General features: G+C 39.2%; 1 long non-coding RNA gene across 1 annotated transcript in view; it reads right to left on the bottom strand.

The window, feature by feature from the left end:
• Positions 1 to 13,714: 13,714 nt before the first annotated feature.
• The window catches only part of LOC134528218 (uncharacterized), a 231,339-nt gene continuing 226,899 nt past the window's right edge, over positions 13,715 to 18,154 (bottom strand). The window contains exon 2 of the long non-coding RNA XR_010074366.1: positions 13,715 to 13,770. This is a non-coding gene — a long non-coding RNA (uncharacterized LOC134528218). The remainder of the gene's footprint in view (positions 13,771 to 18,154) is intronic.

Below are 18,154 nucleotides of genomic sequence, written 5' to 3'. Positions count from 1 at the left end.
TTCAAAATTTGGAAAAGAAACGCAAAAGCTTCACATTTCCCTTAGTCACAAATGTTTCTTTAGGTACCCATTACTCAAGATTTTTGAGAAAACTAATTGATTTTAATGGAAATAAAAATTGCTCGTGACTAAAACGTTTTCCGTTGGTGCAGTTTTATTTATTTATTTAGTAATTATTTAGCGTATGCCAGGTTTACAAAATATTGTTTTACGCTGAAAATTGTAGGTGATTTTTATTAAATATATAATAGAAAATAATAATACAATACAAAATATTATATAAATTATAACTTGTACAACGAAGTAGTTTAACTTTATGGAAGCTGAGATGTTTAGTTACTTTAGCAAACATAACTCTCATGAGTACATTTTTAAATCACTTAACCAAAGAAAGCAAACAAACTCCGTATTTAGACGTGTCACTATTATTGCTGAACTATATTTATTAGCAAGTACAGAAAGTGAATTCAAGTAACTTTAAATGCATTTTGTTGCATTCGTAAACTGCAATTTGTTTCTCCTTAAAACATATCTCACTGCAGGGTTTTGTAATTTCTGGCGAAGCATTCTAAAGGCTAAAAAAAAATGTATATGAAAGATTTTTCGTAAAATTAGCCTTGGTGTCGTGAAATTAAAAAATACTTTTATGCCTAGTTTTATTGCTTATCATGTCGAAAATGTTAGGATTGTACCTCCTTTGGGATGACAGGTTTTTTTTTGTTGGCACACAATAACACACATCTGCGTTCCACAATATGCCAGTACACGTGTATTATAAAATATGTTACATTGTTTCTCTTTTTTAAGATAGTAACAAAAACGAATACAGGTGTTCTGAAATTCATTAATTCGGATTTTTTTTCTCATTGAAGAAAACAAATAAAGTATCGAAGTGATTTAAATTAACAGTGCTAAAGAATCTCATAATAAAATTTTATTTTCCGAAGGAAAAAAAACGACAAAAAAAACAATCGACTAAGAAATACAGAAGCAGGTGTAGAGACAGTAAAATAAATAAAATACTGCCATGTTTTTAATTTGGTTTTATGGTCTCGCAGACAATAAAGTAATTAGAGACTGGATTTAAAAAAAAACTTTTTGCTGCCTTCCAAAAACGTACCACAGTATTAGAGTAAATTAAATTTCGCTGATCAAATCCATCCAAATATAAGATTTTAGTTAGGACCACCTACAATTGCAGAAACTTACCTTTAGAGAGAAAAAATAAATAGAGAACGATTTTTTATAAAGAATTTTCTTTACGTAAAAGATTAAACATGAATGAACATAACCTAAATTTTACTTTTACAGCACAATATAAAAAAAAAACATAAAAATATCCGATGCGCGAACGCAATTTAGTTAGTATTCAGACTCTGGAGAACTATATCTTAGGTTCACGATCCTGTTACGTCACGGAAAGTCGCACAGGTCGAACGCCAACACACACAGAGAGAGAGAGAGAGAGAGAGAGAGAGAGAGCCCATAGTTAGCACTAGTGATCGCTCTAATAGCCGCGCATCGCACTCCACCACCTCCTCCGAAAAGGGTCAACTTTTTTTGTCCCCGCTCTTCCGCGAGCGGGAATCCAGGGAACCGGGTGCGATTACAGTGAGTACGCGGCATTTGACCACCCCTCACCCCCCCCCCCTCCGCCTAACTCAGCCAACAACAGGTTGTACAGGGAGGGGTGGGGGAATTCTTCGGTGGCTCGCTCCCGTCAGGGGGTTGGTTCGCGGTGTTTTGTAAAGGGGGTGGGGAGGGAGGAGAGAATGCGAAGTTCCCCCAGGAACCGGGCGCGCATGGAGCCGGCTGGAGATCTGGAATGTGTCGATTCCAGGACTGGAATACAGTCTCCCCCCCCCCCCACTCCCCCACTTCCCGCGCACAATCAGCCGTACTCTCAAACCCTCTCCCTCGCTGGTCGGTTGCAGGAGGAAAGGGGGTGAGAGGGAAAGGGAAGGTTGGCGAGGCCGCCCGCCGACGCCGCCTCCGCCTGTAGAACGCAACGGCATTTGAATTATCGGCTATTGGTTTATCCGGGCCCGGTGCTGAAATCCGGGGCGTCCGAGCCGGCGCCCTCTCTCCCCCCCCCCCCCCCCTCCTTTCTCTCTTTTTTTTTCACCCCTTTTTTATTTCCAAATTCCCATTTCCTCCACGCGGTGGTTCCTCCGTTCGCCGCTGGAGCGCGCGCAGATAGATGGACACCACGCGAGATCCCGCGCGACGCTTTTAACACCGCGGACAGCCAGCTCTTCCTTAACCCGTCGCTCGGTTTAAAATAAAAGTGTCCGGGGAAATTTCAGTTCAGCCGCCACGTTTAACAAAAAAAAAAAAAAAAAAAAGTCCAGAGACAGAACCGCCTTACGTTAGAGCCTAAGTCATTAAAATAAAGCACTTAGTAAAAATTTAGATGGTAATGTATGAACTTAAAGACAAACGACATCGTAAAGAAAGCAGTTAACTCTCTAATTATACAACAAAATAAACTTTTGTCATATACATATCAAAGCGCAAATACCACATATTATATTAATATTACTTTAATTCTTGCTCGTAAACAAACAAAAAATGTTTTCAAATATATTGGATTTACTGATTCAAAGCACATTCAAAACCAAACAAAAAATGTAAATTATAATTTTAAAATGCATAAACTGAAAGACCACTTTTTTTAACATCATAATCAGAGCACATTTACTTTATAAGATTTGAAATTCAATATGTTACTAACCATTTTAAGAATGGTTTTGATTTTTAACAAGTATTTCTTCTCGAGTATTTAAATTATTGGAGGAGTTAATCAGTTCAACATTTTTTTTTTAAATGTTTGTTGCCCAACGGAGAAAGACTGATCATATTGCCAAAACGTTTTATGTTTTATTGTAAACTGGACGTATTAAATCAAGCGGCTAGAGGAACCATCAAAACCAGAAAATCGGATTAAAATCCAGGTTATTTCGCAATTAGAGGCTGATCGTATCTCCGCACAACCTCACTCCGTAGGCTACATGAAAATCTCGATGATGATGATGATGATGAAGATGGTGGTGGTAAAACGAATGACTTGGGGGACATAGCGTTAGAAATTGAAGTATCTCCGGGAAAGGAAAATAATATCATAGATTGCAAAAAAAATAATAATAATAATTCGAGTGTTGAACCCCACCGGGAATCGGTCGATCCAAGATCGCCTGGACGGTGGTGACGTCATCGTGTAACTCAACGCGTCGCGTCTGATCTCAGTCCGCGGACACTGCGATGCAACCTGCAGGAACAACTGTGCAGTCTTAGTTCGCGGGCTGACTCTGCCCCTATTTCGAGACAGTCACCCCGCCCTCCTCCTTCTGCGAGTCCAAAAATACGCTGGGATAAACACCCGGCGGACAAATGGATACGGGGATTCGCGCCAGGGAAAGCTCTCGTTTCACAACGGCCCCGCGGGGAAGACTGCAGCTCCCTCGCTTCGATCCTGGCTGACGACGTTTCTATTTTCCTAACCTAACTAAAAACTAAGTGTACTTGGGAGGGGTCCGGGTTAGGTATAGACTCTAAGGGCCGTATTCCAAGACACAAAAATAAGGGTTTAGGTGTTGAATATGCAATACTTGTACCCTAACCATATTCCAAGTGCACGATAGGACACGGCCCTTATTTTTAGGGCACTGATTTTTGGTGTCCTATATGTTGCCGATTTGATCCATAACTGTATATATTTTTTTTTTTCCTTTTTAATGAACTTTAACGGAACGATTATAATTTCCCCTCCCCCCCTAATATCTTAAAAACAGCAAACATAAATACGGCCAAAAATTCATCGTTTATTCTTGTACAACCAAAATTAAATATTTAATTTCACATTATAATTCCATAGTTTTAAAAAATAAGCTAAAATTACGATGGATTCCACGAAGTACAACTGTTTATAACCTCGCACAAGTCCTTGTTTATTAAAACGGCTGCCGATCTGATACCTTACAGGGGTTCAGTTATGAACACGTTTTGGAATATGACCCGAGAGTTAGGGTACGGCAGTTGCCCAACAAGGCAGTGCATATTCGCTACCTTACTCAAACGTCTTGGAATACCGCCCCAAGTGCGTCTCAGGCCAAAGCCTATACGCTCTAATCATGCAGGAGAGGAGCATGCATCATGTGCTAGGAGGGGATTGGCCAGCCATGGCAACATTTTAGCCATGATTAACTCCCCTCACTGACTATACTACACTAAAACTAGATAAGTTGGGCTCAGGTGAAACCTGCACAGACACAGGGAAAACCCTGGGCACTTTACATGCGGGATGCAAACGTTTCATTTATTAATAGCAAGCAGGTTGGTTACAGGAAACAGAAGGATGGTTCCGGAAGAAGAGTTGGACAGAGTGGAAATAGACTACTAAGCAAAGGGCGAGAACTTGGACATTGCTGTCAGCATTTCATTGGGTAGCACCTGGTTGTTTCGGGGGCGACTTTCGTCATTTCCCGCCAGGCTGCCAGCCAGCCTGTAGGCTGACTACAGTGACTTTGCTCGCCCAGTTAGGTGAGCGCTCGTGTTAGTGAGACGGGAAAAATTTATCCGTACTTTTTATAAGAGATTCCTTTGTAAAAACAAATTTCCAAAAAAATAGTTTGAACAACACCTGGCTATGGTTATTTCTGCGTATATAAAAATACTTTTTTGAGATAATACTGAGTATTTCTTACGAAAATATTGACACATAATTTTATATTTTAATTAAATTTTCATTCAAGTATATATATATATATTTTTAAACAATGCAAAATATAATCGAATATTCTACCATTTGACTTTATTTTGTTGTATCGTGCTTAGTATGTGCACAGTTAATCCTGGAAAGCTATTCAGGGGTGCGGTTTACAAATAACTTTAGCTTCTAGAGGTACTAGGTAGGACCACACAAATACATAAATTCCCGGGAAAGAAATCGAATCCAGTATTACTGCGAACACATTTTTTTTTTAGTGATACAGTTGTGTTCATGTAAATATTACAATTTACAAATATTTGTGAAATTACATGAATACTTCTGTTCTGTTTACAGAAAAAATCACAGTGTTAGTACGGTGCTCGCTGGTGCTTCTAGCGCGGTATCGCCTCTACGCGCAAGGCTGTGGAATGGCGCGCAGTCTTCTGGTCGTGCATACGGCGACTATGAGACTGAAAGGTGACCATAACATTATATTGCGGAGAATAAAAGATGAAGGTGTAATGCAAATGTCTTGAGTGCTTTCAAAAATACTCACCGGGTGTTTCATGTCTAATAATTATTCTGAATACACGCGTTTTATCCATTTTAACTCTCCTAAAGATATAGCTTAAAAACAAAATCCGGAAAAAGAACAACTAATCCAACCTCAGCGAGCGTATGCTTAAATTCTTTCCGTAAACAAACATCACTCTGATATCTTTAAAAAAAAATCCAAATCGCGTGGGATTTTTCTCAAGTTTTGCACATTGTATGTGTGCCCGAGTAGCTACTCTTAATTAAAGTAGACTTCCGATAATCCGGCAGCCTCGGCACTTTGTACGTGCTGCATCACCGAAACAGCGGGATTATCGGCTGGCGACCCCCTCGATCGCTAAACGTTAAGTAGTAAAGCAAATATATCCGTAGTATTGGTGTTTGGCAGCAAATAATATTTAGCAGGAACATAAGGTTAAACATTTCAACACAAACATAGGCCAAAACTAAATTTGTATGGTACATTTTAGGGGCTCGTTTGTATGCCTATACACTCAGGGCTGTCGATAGAAACTAAGGGACAAATAATTCAATCTGACCCACTCCTGATTATTAAAATTAACTTTTTTTTTTAAACTTCACAGTTTAAAAAAAAATCTAAAGATTGTAAACGTAGAGAAGATGACATAACCAGCACCTTCTCTAGATAATTTCTTGTAACACTGTAATGTATTTATTCCACCACTCCATTTTTTATTAACACATGTTCCAAGCGGCCTCTTTTAAAAGACTCACTCATTACTTACATTTCCATTTGATAATCACTATTGATAATGCACTAACTCGCCTAAAATTATCTATTCTTAATCAAATGATAAGATATGCTTGGTACCTACACTTCCAAACTTTCAGAAGACAAAGAAATCTTTTTGAATGTTACTGAAGTATGTTTTCCAACAGATCTACTTCACAAAACTATATTTTATTAATTGCGCAAGATGACATTTCTTCCAATGGTTTTTATGATAATTATCGTCCAGGTACTTGTTTGTAAAACAAAATGTATGAATAAAATGTAATAATAACAAAATCACATAAACCACCGTTTCCCCAAATAGTAAAATAGTCAAGTATGGGAATGTTTCCCCCTTTCCCCTAACGTGCTTCGTTTTTTTTTTTTTTTTTTTACACGTTGTAACGTGTGTACCTGCGTACACATGCCAAGAATAGTACCCCTGACTTTCCACTGAATACCACCCGCGCAACAGTGAGCGCGCGGGCGTTCAAACGCCGCGGCAGGAGGTCTGCCGTCGTCGGACGAGTACGTGCGCAGTCGGCTGCGCGCGGAACTGGACGGAAACGGAAGTTGGGCTGGCTTCCCCCGAATAGACGAGACTGTTCTTCTTCCAGCTCGTCAGGGAAGCCTGCGAGTATAAAAGGGCATGCGCCAAGTCAATCGAAGAGCAGAACAACTGGGACATCAAGCGGGCAGGCTGCCACGATGCTCCGACACCGCTCGCCGGCCTACACCGTCAACCTCCACGGAGTTGCTGCCGCCCGAGGACCGAGAAGACTTCGACTGGGTGAGACCTCTCCAAGTTGTAACCCAGGATATGGACAGTTCAAGTGGAAGCGTCGCTGGAGTAAGCATAAAATCTTTCCGAGTGGACATTAACTAAAAACGAAGGCCCAACCACAAGGGCAAGAGGGCGTGCGTTAGCAACTTCCGTGAGGGCCGAGCGAGCGGGTGTCGTGACACAAACACGACACTATCACGACACTATCACCACCAGATTACAACACTGTACGGACTTTAACTCTACCACCGGTAACGAAGAATTGTAGGCATAACGACTATTAGCGGACACAAGAGACAGCGAGCAGGATGAGAACTTATGCGTTGCTGCGGCGATGTGTAGAGAGCTTCACTTGGTAGCGGCGGAAGAGTAACAGAAAACAAACCGCATAAACAGAGACTGTTACACCAATGGTTGAGTGTAAATAATTGTAACCACTTGTATTAATGATCTGAATTTATGTTACGAGTAATATTTCGTAATATTATGATTATGAATGTTCAGTGTGACTTTGTATGTTTTATAGCCTTAGTAGTTCAGATTGACGGCGTATCGGTCGTAGGCGGTGACGAGCTCATGGCTCGCCAGAATTAAGGCTATTGTTTGTTTGTTTTTTTTATTGTTCTGGAATCCATCACAGAGAGTTAATTCATATGTCTTGTGTTATAGTGGGATCTTGTATCGGCAGTATGACTCCACAAGAACCCGACTTATTTACTTTTTATGTCAGTTTGAGAATCAATGAAGTACTTGTTTGTGTTATTGAGTTTGTCAATAAATTGTTATTGGAATGAACTTAACTTAGCAACTAATTTCAGAACCACCCGCAAACGTTCTTTTTCCTCATTGTTAGGGTTTTCCTATGTCTTTAGGTAAACCCGTGACAACGTGACTATTTCTCTATTTCACACAAATACGTTATTTAATAACTCTTCACACATAACACTGCAGCTGCCTTGAAAAAAATAATTAAAATAACATAACGTATGTCATCATTTTTTATTTGCCGCTAGCAAATAGGAGGTTATTTTTTCCCCAACCAACTCGTGATTCGAAACACAACCGACTTCCGTTGCGAAACGACTGAAGTGGCAACACCGCCGTCTGCGCGCGACGGGAGAGGCTGGCCATTTGTTTGTTCGCCCGGCGGTACACGGGAAAGGCGTCTGGCGGGGAGGGAGGTGCGTCAAGGTGTGGAGGGAGGGGGATGGGAGGGTGATAGGGAGGGGGAGTAAAGGGAGGCAGGCGAGACAGGCCAAGGTACGGCGTCTACCAGGTCCTCCGCAGCCGGCAAGACGGATCGCCCACGCCCCACCAGCACCTCACTCTCTCCACGAATAGCACACGCGGCCGACTGGCGGCCAGTCTGTATCCTCAACATCCATCATGCCCACCCAACCCTTCTGAGGCCCGTTCTACAATGACACGGAAACGGAGACGGACCCGTACGGATCAGCTTGGGCAATGCCGAGCTCTTCCGTTTACCTTGCTCCGTGCGACCAATAGCAGCCGAGTACTTGGCTGTGGTGGCAGCCACGTTTTGTTTGTGATATTAAAACGTTAAAAAGTTGTTTCAAGTACAAGAATAGACAGTGTTCTATATATTACTTTGTCGTTTATTTTCAATAGTTTGTAAATTCTGCCCTTGCTATTGTTTCGAAGCGTAATTTTTTTTTTAAATTAAATTAGATATTCGTACCCATGAAATGCAAGTCTCATCGGTTGCCATTTGTTACGTTTCCGTGCATTGTGGAAGCAGCAGATGCGATAGTGAAATGATCCGGGAGATCCGTTTCTGTTTACGTGATACGTATACGTTACTCGAGCCCCCCCCCCAGCATCCTTGTAATTCCACATTTTTCAGGGTTCGTACGCCTCATAATATCCATAAAAAGTTATTAAATTTCACTTAGAATCCCTAAAAAACGCCTTAATAAAAATTCATAGCGTGCAAGTAAACGATAAATGCGCGTGGTTTAATGTTCGTCTGTTTGCGACTTGACAGCAAACAACGCTTTGCGCATGCGCAGTATATTGGTGAATTTAGGGTCACGTGATTATTTTTATATATGAAAAAAACAAAAACGGGCCTTTTGATGTCTTACTTATAAAGTAAATGTAATTAGTATTAAAATTATATGTTAGAACTAAAAATTTATGATGGACACTGCGCTAGGGTTAGACACGTTTCCAGAGATAATTATGGGCATTAGCGGTTCATCTGTAAAAATTGAAATAACCCAAACTTTTTTATTTGCATTGATTATTTAACGTTGTTACTTTATTTGGGGATTTTGTGATACTACAGATAATTTTATACTTATTTATAGTGGTGAAGTCGGGGTAAAGAGGCCCTCAATACCTCCTCAGTCGTTTATTGCACAAGACCATATTGTCACGAGAGGAGACATAAAACATTTTGAAAATGGGACTGCTGAAGCACAGCCCAGAGGAACGAACCTCTGGCGAGTCCCAATTAGTCAAGCAAAACCAAAAGTCCATCATGTAACGTGTATAACACAATTATTCTTTAAATTAATTGGGCAGTTGAAAGGACGCAACCAAACTTGTTTGTTGTGAGTATTATGAATCGTTGACAAACGTGACAACAAAATTTACAATTAATCATAATATGCAGCATTAAAGAGAGAGAAAAAAGAATTTTCCGTAGAAATAGCAATTAAAATTATTTATAGAAAATAAAATGACAATAATGTGGCAGGTAAGTTCAAGCATTAATGTCATGTTAATTTTTTAGTTGTTTTTTTAAATCCCAGATATTTATGAAGAAACATTTCAAAAATGGGACAGTATAAGTAAAACTGAAAAATCTAGCTGTAAAAAAATGTATATAGCGAACTTGACGTTGTCAGTCAAGCAAAATTCTAGTTTGGATTATTAGCTTGGCTTGTTACAGATAGGAGACACCGTTTTTAAAATATATGACACAAAAATTAACATAAAAAAGTAATTTCTGGACGCTTATAACAACAGTAAGCATCTCTGTAACAAAAATATTGACGTGATACTAGAATAGACACACCATTATGGAGGGTTAAATCCTGCCAACAAAAACGCAAAATTTATTTTGAAGAAGCCGCGTCACATATCAGTAAGTAGTGTGATACAGACGCCTACGTGATAAAACACTAAAAGAGATAAAGAGTTAATAATTTTCATAAAGAGTTCATTAAGATTAGCAACTATAATGTTTGCCAAAATTATCTAATCATTGTTTAAAAACTGCATTGGAAAGATCGTTTATTTATAATTTTAAAAATTTTACCTGTTACATAAAATAAGTATGTATTAATCTAAATTTGTTTTCAATAGTCACAAAGAGATTGAGATTAAATATAACTATTTTATCCCCCCAAAAAATAACACTAACCAAACAAATTTTGTATTTCCTCACACTAAATACATGCGATTTTAGGTATTGAAATTCGGATATAGCTGGAAAATAAATTTTGTTCTTGAATATGAAGAACGCTGTCCAAACTAAACTTCATTATTATTTCTAGAAAACAGCGCCAATAAGGCAAGCTATCCCAAAGCATGCAGTAATAATCACTCTTCGCTAGAAATCAACATACGTATACATGAAATTAGACCACTTATATCCGAAGAAAACCGTGTTAGTGAGGTGTGGCCCTAAGTGTGTAATGCGCTGAAATAACACGAGTGCCAATTAGACTGCCCGCGCATGCGCAGGAGATCAGCGCCGTAAAGCTACGGCGGTGATCGCGGCAAGCTGCCAGATTAGCTTCTGATGTCGGACGAAACGCCTGATGCAGCTGTAAAAATGTTAATGGCGCCAGATTACCACCCCGAGAGATGTGACCTATCTTTATACCGTGACACGAATTTTACACTTTCACGGCAGCAAACTCGTGAAATTTATACGTCCAGATTGCGTTTAAAGCGAATGGAAATGTGTTTTGGTAGGACGTCGAAACATTTATGGGGGAAAAAATATTTTTAGTGACGAGATTTGAACCACGCCCCTTGAGGTTACCAAGTGCACTACTAAGCCTCTTGGGAATTTGAAATGAGAATATGTACGATATTATTATTGAAATGCCAGATTTCTTAGTTATTGTACAACTTGTGATTACTTTTTACCAATGTCTATTTTAGTTTACCAAATATATTCCAGGGTAGTTTCACTATCATTAAGTTTCATTTAGCACACCAAAACGTTTGGTATGTACCTACCCTAATGTTTACGAAAGTGAATATATACGAGGTTTATGATGCCACACGTGGGTCCGCCATCTTTGTGAAACATTTCCTTTCATTTACTTCCGTTCCCTTTTCACGAAATCACTCCTACCAAATGCCTAAGACCGAGAGCTAAGATGTTTACACAACAATAAAGTTAGGGGTAGATAATAACTTATAATTGACACTATTTTTATAAAATTTGGGAGGAATGTGGAGGGAAGACAAAGCAGAAACATATATAGGCTAGTATTTACTACCACTCCATACCAAATACTATGAAACTCAATACCGGAAACCCTGCCTGTTTATCATGGTGAAATATAGGAACCATATATAACTGTATTTTTTTTATTCTAATATGCAAGCATTTAAGTAAATATGCCGGGTGCTGCCAGCCATTTTTGTATAACAGTACGTAACTCATCTAGGCACTCTTCCGAAACTCCTTTACGTTTGATTATGTAAACAAATGGCCAAACAAACCAGAAAAAACTAGTTTTTTTTTAATTTCAAATTTTAACCACACTCAGTAAAAAATATAATTTTATTAATAAAGACAAGATCTGTAACTATATATTAACTCTATTGAAACATGTAAATATATACTACTATAAATGGGTGGGGGAGGAAAGGGGGTGAGAGACATGTGTATTACAGAGCATACGTTCATCTTAAAATCATCTGTTTTAAATGGATTTGTATTTTTGTTACGTGGATATTTCTGGAGCAGTAAAAGCGTTGGTAGTTTATAAACTCATCCTGCTCACCATTCCTCCTAATAGCATTTGCTTACGTTACGTCTCGGGTTTAATTTGCTGTGAAAGTTATCTCTGGGTTAATTTCCTGAACTAGGATCATGATCAACATAGGGCTGAAAAATATTCATGAAAATAATTCCCACTGATGTTCCTCTCTTTCATTACTATAAGAACTGAAAGAAAAATTTACAAATATTTTCCACAATATTATCTTGTTTTCGTAATTAAAAATATAAACACTTAGGCTACCTAATTAATGCAGTGCAGAAAACCAAGACTGACAAATTTATGTGTGTTTAAAACATGGTTAACAATTGGAGATCAAATGTTGTTAAAGAATAAACTTTAGCACGGATATAATTCCGCAAAAAATTACATGGAATCAAATGAGTAGCCCAAAAAAAAACAGAACTGAAAAAAAAACTAAAGAAAAAATTAAAATGATAAACAATGATGACAAAAAAAAGTTAATTTAGATGCTCTGAACTCTGAACAGCACAGATGAACTCAGTCACGAAAATGTCGATATTCACACGACCGAAAACAAAACAACGGAGTATTCTAACGTACATACGGTTGTAACATTTTGCAAACTGCGATGACGTCATCTAAGTCATCTACGACATCTACGTTGGTTTGTGCATTGTTTTAATCTACAACTCTAAAGGTCTACATATTGCACGCAACATACTCCCTCGGCATCTAATCCCATTAGGGCATAATCCGAAAAGTGTTTTAATCTACAGTGAAATTTTAGGGACTTTCAAACTAAAGAGCGGCGAACGGTTCTTCGTAGTTCAAGACAACTGAATACCAATTTTTTGTGTTCCGCTGTAAACAGGGTAAACATTCACGTGAAAACAAAAACAAAATTACTATAAACTGAAAAGGATTTCTATGACTTGTTAAATCTCCGAGATAATTATTGGGAGTACTTAAATAAAATCAGTGCATGTAAATTTTACGAATGTGTTCGTAAATTTACGAAGATTCATGAATGACGTGTAATCCCAATGATATTCGTAATTTTAAGGTGAAAACAAATTACAGTGTACTGTAGCATGTCCATAAAGTCTCATAGAGTTGGCCACTCATTATAGCAACACACAAAAATCAACGCCACGCTCCAGCCACCAGGGTGGCTAGCAAACATGTGATAAAAAGAAGTCTCTGACTTTTCCAGTTTTGTTTGCAATAGTTCCCTGATCACTGATATCAGTCGTCAATAACTGTTCAAAATCCAAACAGATTTAGTACGAAGCTTTAAAGGGATATGAATAGCAATAAATAAAGCTAAAACACATACAAATCAAAATATGTATCTGCTATAACTTTAAATTTGCATTAACATCATCACGGAAAAAAAAATTCCACCTAATACCTGAGGAAATTTCCCGACTTTTCCCTGTTGCCGAGAATCTCTGACTTCTCCAGTTTTCCCGGTCGCTAGCCACTGCCACCCTACGCACATGCTCATACTCCGCGCTGCGACCTATGACCTCTCCCGAGCACAACTTCACTGAGCTGAAGTCAGGTACAGGTAGAGACTGGAAAAATTCGCGCTTTCGATGACCTCTAGGATAGACTCCACAATCCCCTACACACTCGGGCAAATGTCACCTGCTCATTGGCTATTGACTCGTGACACCTGTAAACTGGGACCCTTCGATTCGATACTTTTTTTTTGGTTGAAGGTTTTCCATTGGCTCAAAGTCCTTCAGATAAACTGTAAGCCAATCACAGAAGCAATATAAAGGTACAGTTGTTTGGATTCTAGCATATCGTGAAATGAATCCGCGAATTTTTCCGGTCTCTAGGCACAGGGAACCACCGCTGGCTCCACAGCTCCGCGCTGCGGCCTCAGACCTCTCCCTAGCAACTTCACTAAGCTGAAGTCTGCGGCTCTGGTCATGCACAGCGAGCCCACACACTAGACACTGGAGTACTTGCCTGGGATCGAAGGCCGGGCACTCCCGTCCCGACGACCGGGCTAACTGCCGTCGATCTGGAAAAAAAGAATGAACAAAGAAACGTGAGCGAGTATTTCAGTACTCGCCAGAGATGAATGAAGAACAAAAAACACTCGGTAAAAAGCAAATTCGTGTGTTCTCATGTCGCGAATACACTTTATCATACGTAACTCGGACACGAAATTCAGCGCAGAATTCTTTAAAATAATTCTGAGCGTGATAAATACATGCGCAAAAATGTGTTTTCAACTTCGTTTCTGGACGTGAATCTCACGTATTTTCCGCACCCGCTTTGCCGGAGCAGCGACGTCGACCATTGAATCATTTGATTAGGAGATAGAAATTTTTAAACTTTAAAATGAAAAACCGATAAAGGCGAAAAATAATTTTTAATAAAAGTACTAAACACCGGATTTTTATTTGAATTTCGATAAGGAATTTTAATTAAATGCTGCCAGTATTGTTAAAATTCATTGAACAATTAATACTATAAAGTTTTCCTTTTGGCTTTGTGAACTTTGTTTCGCTCCATCCAACATTGATGGCAGCAACGTGGTTACTTTTTTCCGTTCCACGTGACTTCCGTTCCTGCCTCAATACAGAGAGTTAAGATGTTACACATCATAGAAAGAGTAAATGTACATACATTCCACGAAACAAAATATACATCAGAGACGGTTTCACTAACAGAGGAAAAGAAAAAGTATTGTATATATATATATATATAAAGTATGTATTATTTATAGAAGGTTCGCTGTGGTCGGTTGTAAGTCCATCCGGTTTCTATCCCTGGCGTGGGCGAACCTGGTCTAAGGTAACTGAGAAACGTTGCTCTCAGCACCCGGTGGGTTTTCCCAAGCTTCTCGCCATCCCCCCCCCCCAAAAAAAAAGAAAACACAATCCACCCCATCATTGTCAATAATGTCAGACGATCCACCGTGATCCCCACAGCATCTTCAGAGAGGAAACAAGTCCCAGGATTACGTGGCCGTGAGGCAGAACGCTCGGGATTTTGGCGCCGTCGGTCGTGTCAAGCGACCGCGAAGTATCGCTTTATTGTGAACATGGGGTTTTTTTCCCCCCGCGTGGCAAACAAAAATAAGAAAGTATATAAAAAATGCACTACATATATTATATCAATCAACGTTTAAAAGTTTGTTTTTTTTGTAATCGAGAAGTTTCAGAAATTTCAGATGTGTTGTAAAAATCAGGCAAAAAAAATATCTTAGTTCTGCTAGTTCCTCTGTGCAACTCTAGGAGTTCAAATTTCCATATAAATTTTTTTCCCCGCCTTCGTTCACCGCCTGTAAAGCAGCCCTTTTTTATAAAAAAAAATATGAATGATTTCTACGAATAGCTAAAGCTGTTGTGTGGTTTTTAAGAGTTTAAGCCTTTTTTTTAAGCGTGCAAAGGGAGTTTTCTATGTGTTTTTCATACGGCAGCACCCGATGCAAAGAGGATTAATGAACGACAACGCAATCCAAATGTAAGGTTCATTCGATGAAAAAAACCCACTGTGCGATAACATTCGGAAGATTTCACATGTATTCTAGTTTTTTTAAAAAAAAACTTTATAAATACAAGAATAATAACGCACCACCTAGAAATATCCTTCAAAAACAAAATTCTGACTCGCGAGGGAAATAAAAAAAAAATCTTTCTACTAGGAAAATCTGTTGCGCCTGTGAATTTTGTCGCACTTGACTTCGGATATGCCGAACATAAAATGCATTGTCTTTGTTTTCACGGAAAGATTTTCTGACCCGCAGGTTGCTAAAAACTTTGTAGCATTGTCCGAGTTTCGTGGTTGGCTTGGTTTCTTTTAGATGCATGTTTGTTGTCAGCACACCAATCATAGCCATCAAGGGCGTAAGTAAACGCGTCCTGAATGGACCGGTCAAATAGGACAATGGCTTCTCTTGCAGACGGCCGCCAATCAGAAAGGGACAATCGCTATCGCGGGCACACCTCACTGTACTAGTCCAATGAGCGATGAGATATTTTTAGAGATTTTGTAAAATCCTATCAAAGTTTGAATGTTAAATATTTCTACAACTATAAATTCCTATCAATGTTCAGATTTTAAATTAACTTATAGCTGTATTATTATGTGTAATTGTTTCAAGATTTTTAAAATCGTTATTTTTTTTAAAAAATGTTCGTAAGGAAATATAACATAAGTAATGGTTTTGTTGTTTTGAAGAAAAATATATCGTTGACGAAGTTATATTAAAGTATGGTGTTCATATCTTGTTATTTAAAGCAAACATTCCATTTTGTAAAATGTGAAGCAATTATTTTTGTTTTCTCAATGTTTTGTGGTGCCAAGTTGTGGCCACAATAAATATATCCGTTTTTGTGTTCTACTCTGAGACCAAATTAATGCCCCCAATGAAATAATAAAATACGTACTTTTTTTAGTGAAACTTCTTTGGGCGCGATGAGAGTAAAATTTCAAGGTAGAGTTTTGACGCTACGTTTTCATAAAATATTGTGTTGAAACGTTTCTGACGAGAAAAAGGTTAGAGAAATAAAGAGAACACTATGCTATATACGTTCCTAGGCTCGTTGTGCGGTGATTCGTTCTCCACCCAAAAAATAATAATATAGAACCGAAAGAGATAGATGAACTAAAGAATAAGAAAGAGAGACTGCGCATGCACTTGTTTCAGAAAAAAATATATAGGTATCCTATACAGTAAGTTGTGTCTTGAATAATTCTATATTTGCTACCAGCGCACTCGCGTTCCTCCTTGTTCAACCAGCTGCGTAGACAGCGCTGTTGAAACAGTCCCTAAATTTCCCGCATAGATTGCTCTACCTGTTATGAATTCCATATTTCGTTCAGAGATTTCGCGCGTTCCAAATAGCAGAACTGTTTCAAGAAACTGCAACACGTACAGTTTCTTTATGGTGTATTTCAAAAATATTTATTGTTAATTAATCATTATTGATTGATCAATAATTATTGATATCCTGAGCAGTTATTTTTAAGTGAGTAATAATTTTGTTCATTCGTGTTTATCTAGAGTCTTCTTTCTTTATCTCTGCCTTTTTTTTTACCCATTACGATATACTTACGAGTCGAGGTTTGAATTGCCAAAGAAGTTTCCCTTCCATCACGTGTGATGACTAGGGACCGGAAAAATTCGCGAGTTCAATTATCTGTAGGATGAACTCCATAGTTCTACGTACACTAGGTCAAATGTCACCCACTCATTGGCTGCTGTCTTGTGAGACGTTCCAGCGTAGCAGCCTGTGCTTCGATAAAGCTTCATTGGCCTAGAGTCATCCAGGTGAGTTGTGAGCCAACGGCAGAGGCAGCACTGAGGTATAACTATTTGTATTTTAGCCTATCGTGAAATGAATTCGCGAATTTTTTCCGGTCTCTAGTGATGACTGATGAGTAGATTCCCGGAAATTTCGCGGATTCCTCTGGCCTCAGGATAGAATTCAAAGTTATAGGTGTGCTCGACCCATGTTTACTTTCCCATTGGTTGATTTCTTAGCGAGAACATTTTTATCCTTGTTATTTGGCACTACCTGATTCGCTTACTTCTCTCCTAGCTGGACATCGTTGGCTCACGGTCGCAGAGGGGCGTGTCCAGATAACTGCGGTCCAATCATGAACACAGTGCGACAGTGTGGAGGTTTGCATTCCAGCTTGCGACTGAATTAATGCGCGAAAATTCCGTGGCTCTACTGATGAGTTGAACTCGCTCTTTTTTTTTTTTTTTTATCGCGTCGCGCTGTTGTGATCTCAGGCGCGACGCGACGGTCGCGGCGCGATGGCCACGCGCGACTCCGCGGAGGTGAAGGTCTGGGGGCGTGTGCCGGTCCCGCGGGAGAAAACTGGTTCCGTGTTCGGCCGGCAGTTGCGTCACCGCAACGCGCATCTGTCGCCGGCGACCGTCGCGTAGCTCTACCGACCCCGGCGATGTTTCATTCAAGGAAATTTAAAATATATATAAATAAAATATTACGTCAACGAGAGTCTTCCCGTAGCCTACTCGACAGTGTTGCTAACAGTGTTGTCGTGCTGGACACAGAATTTAACGGAGTATTGTGTTTTCGAAACTAAATCTGTGGACGCGAATCACACGTAGTTTCCACACCCCGCCGCTAGAATTCGTTGCCGAAGCAGCTACGTCGACTTCTGAATCATTAGACCGACACACCGGAATTTTTAACTATGTAATGAAACTGCTCCGATAAAAGAAAAACAAAAAAAAGTCTTGATAAAATACTAAACCCGTATTTGTGCCGGATTTTTGACAAGGAATTTTATTAAAATACGGTCTGCCCATCTTGTTAAAATTCTTGAAACAGTTAATGCTATAAGTTTCCCTTTGGCTTCATGAATTATAGGTTCGCGCCTTCCGCCAGAGATGGCAGCACTGTGGTTATTACACATTTCCG

This window comes from Bacillus rossius, chromosome 1, assembly GCF_032445375.1.
Source record: "Bacillus rossius redtenbacheri isolate Brsri chromosome 1, Brsri_v3, whole genome shotgun sequence".
NCBI lineage: Eukaryota > Metazoa > Arthropoda > Insecta > Phasmatodea > Bacillidae > Bacillus > Bacillus rossius.
The sequence above is the reverse complement of the archived record's forward strand: the minus strand, read 5'-3'. Positions and strand labels throughout refer to the sequence as shown.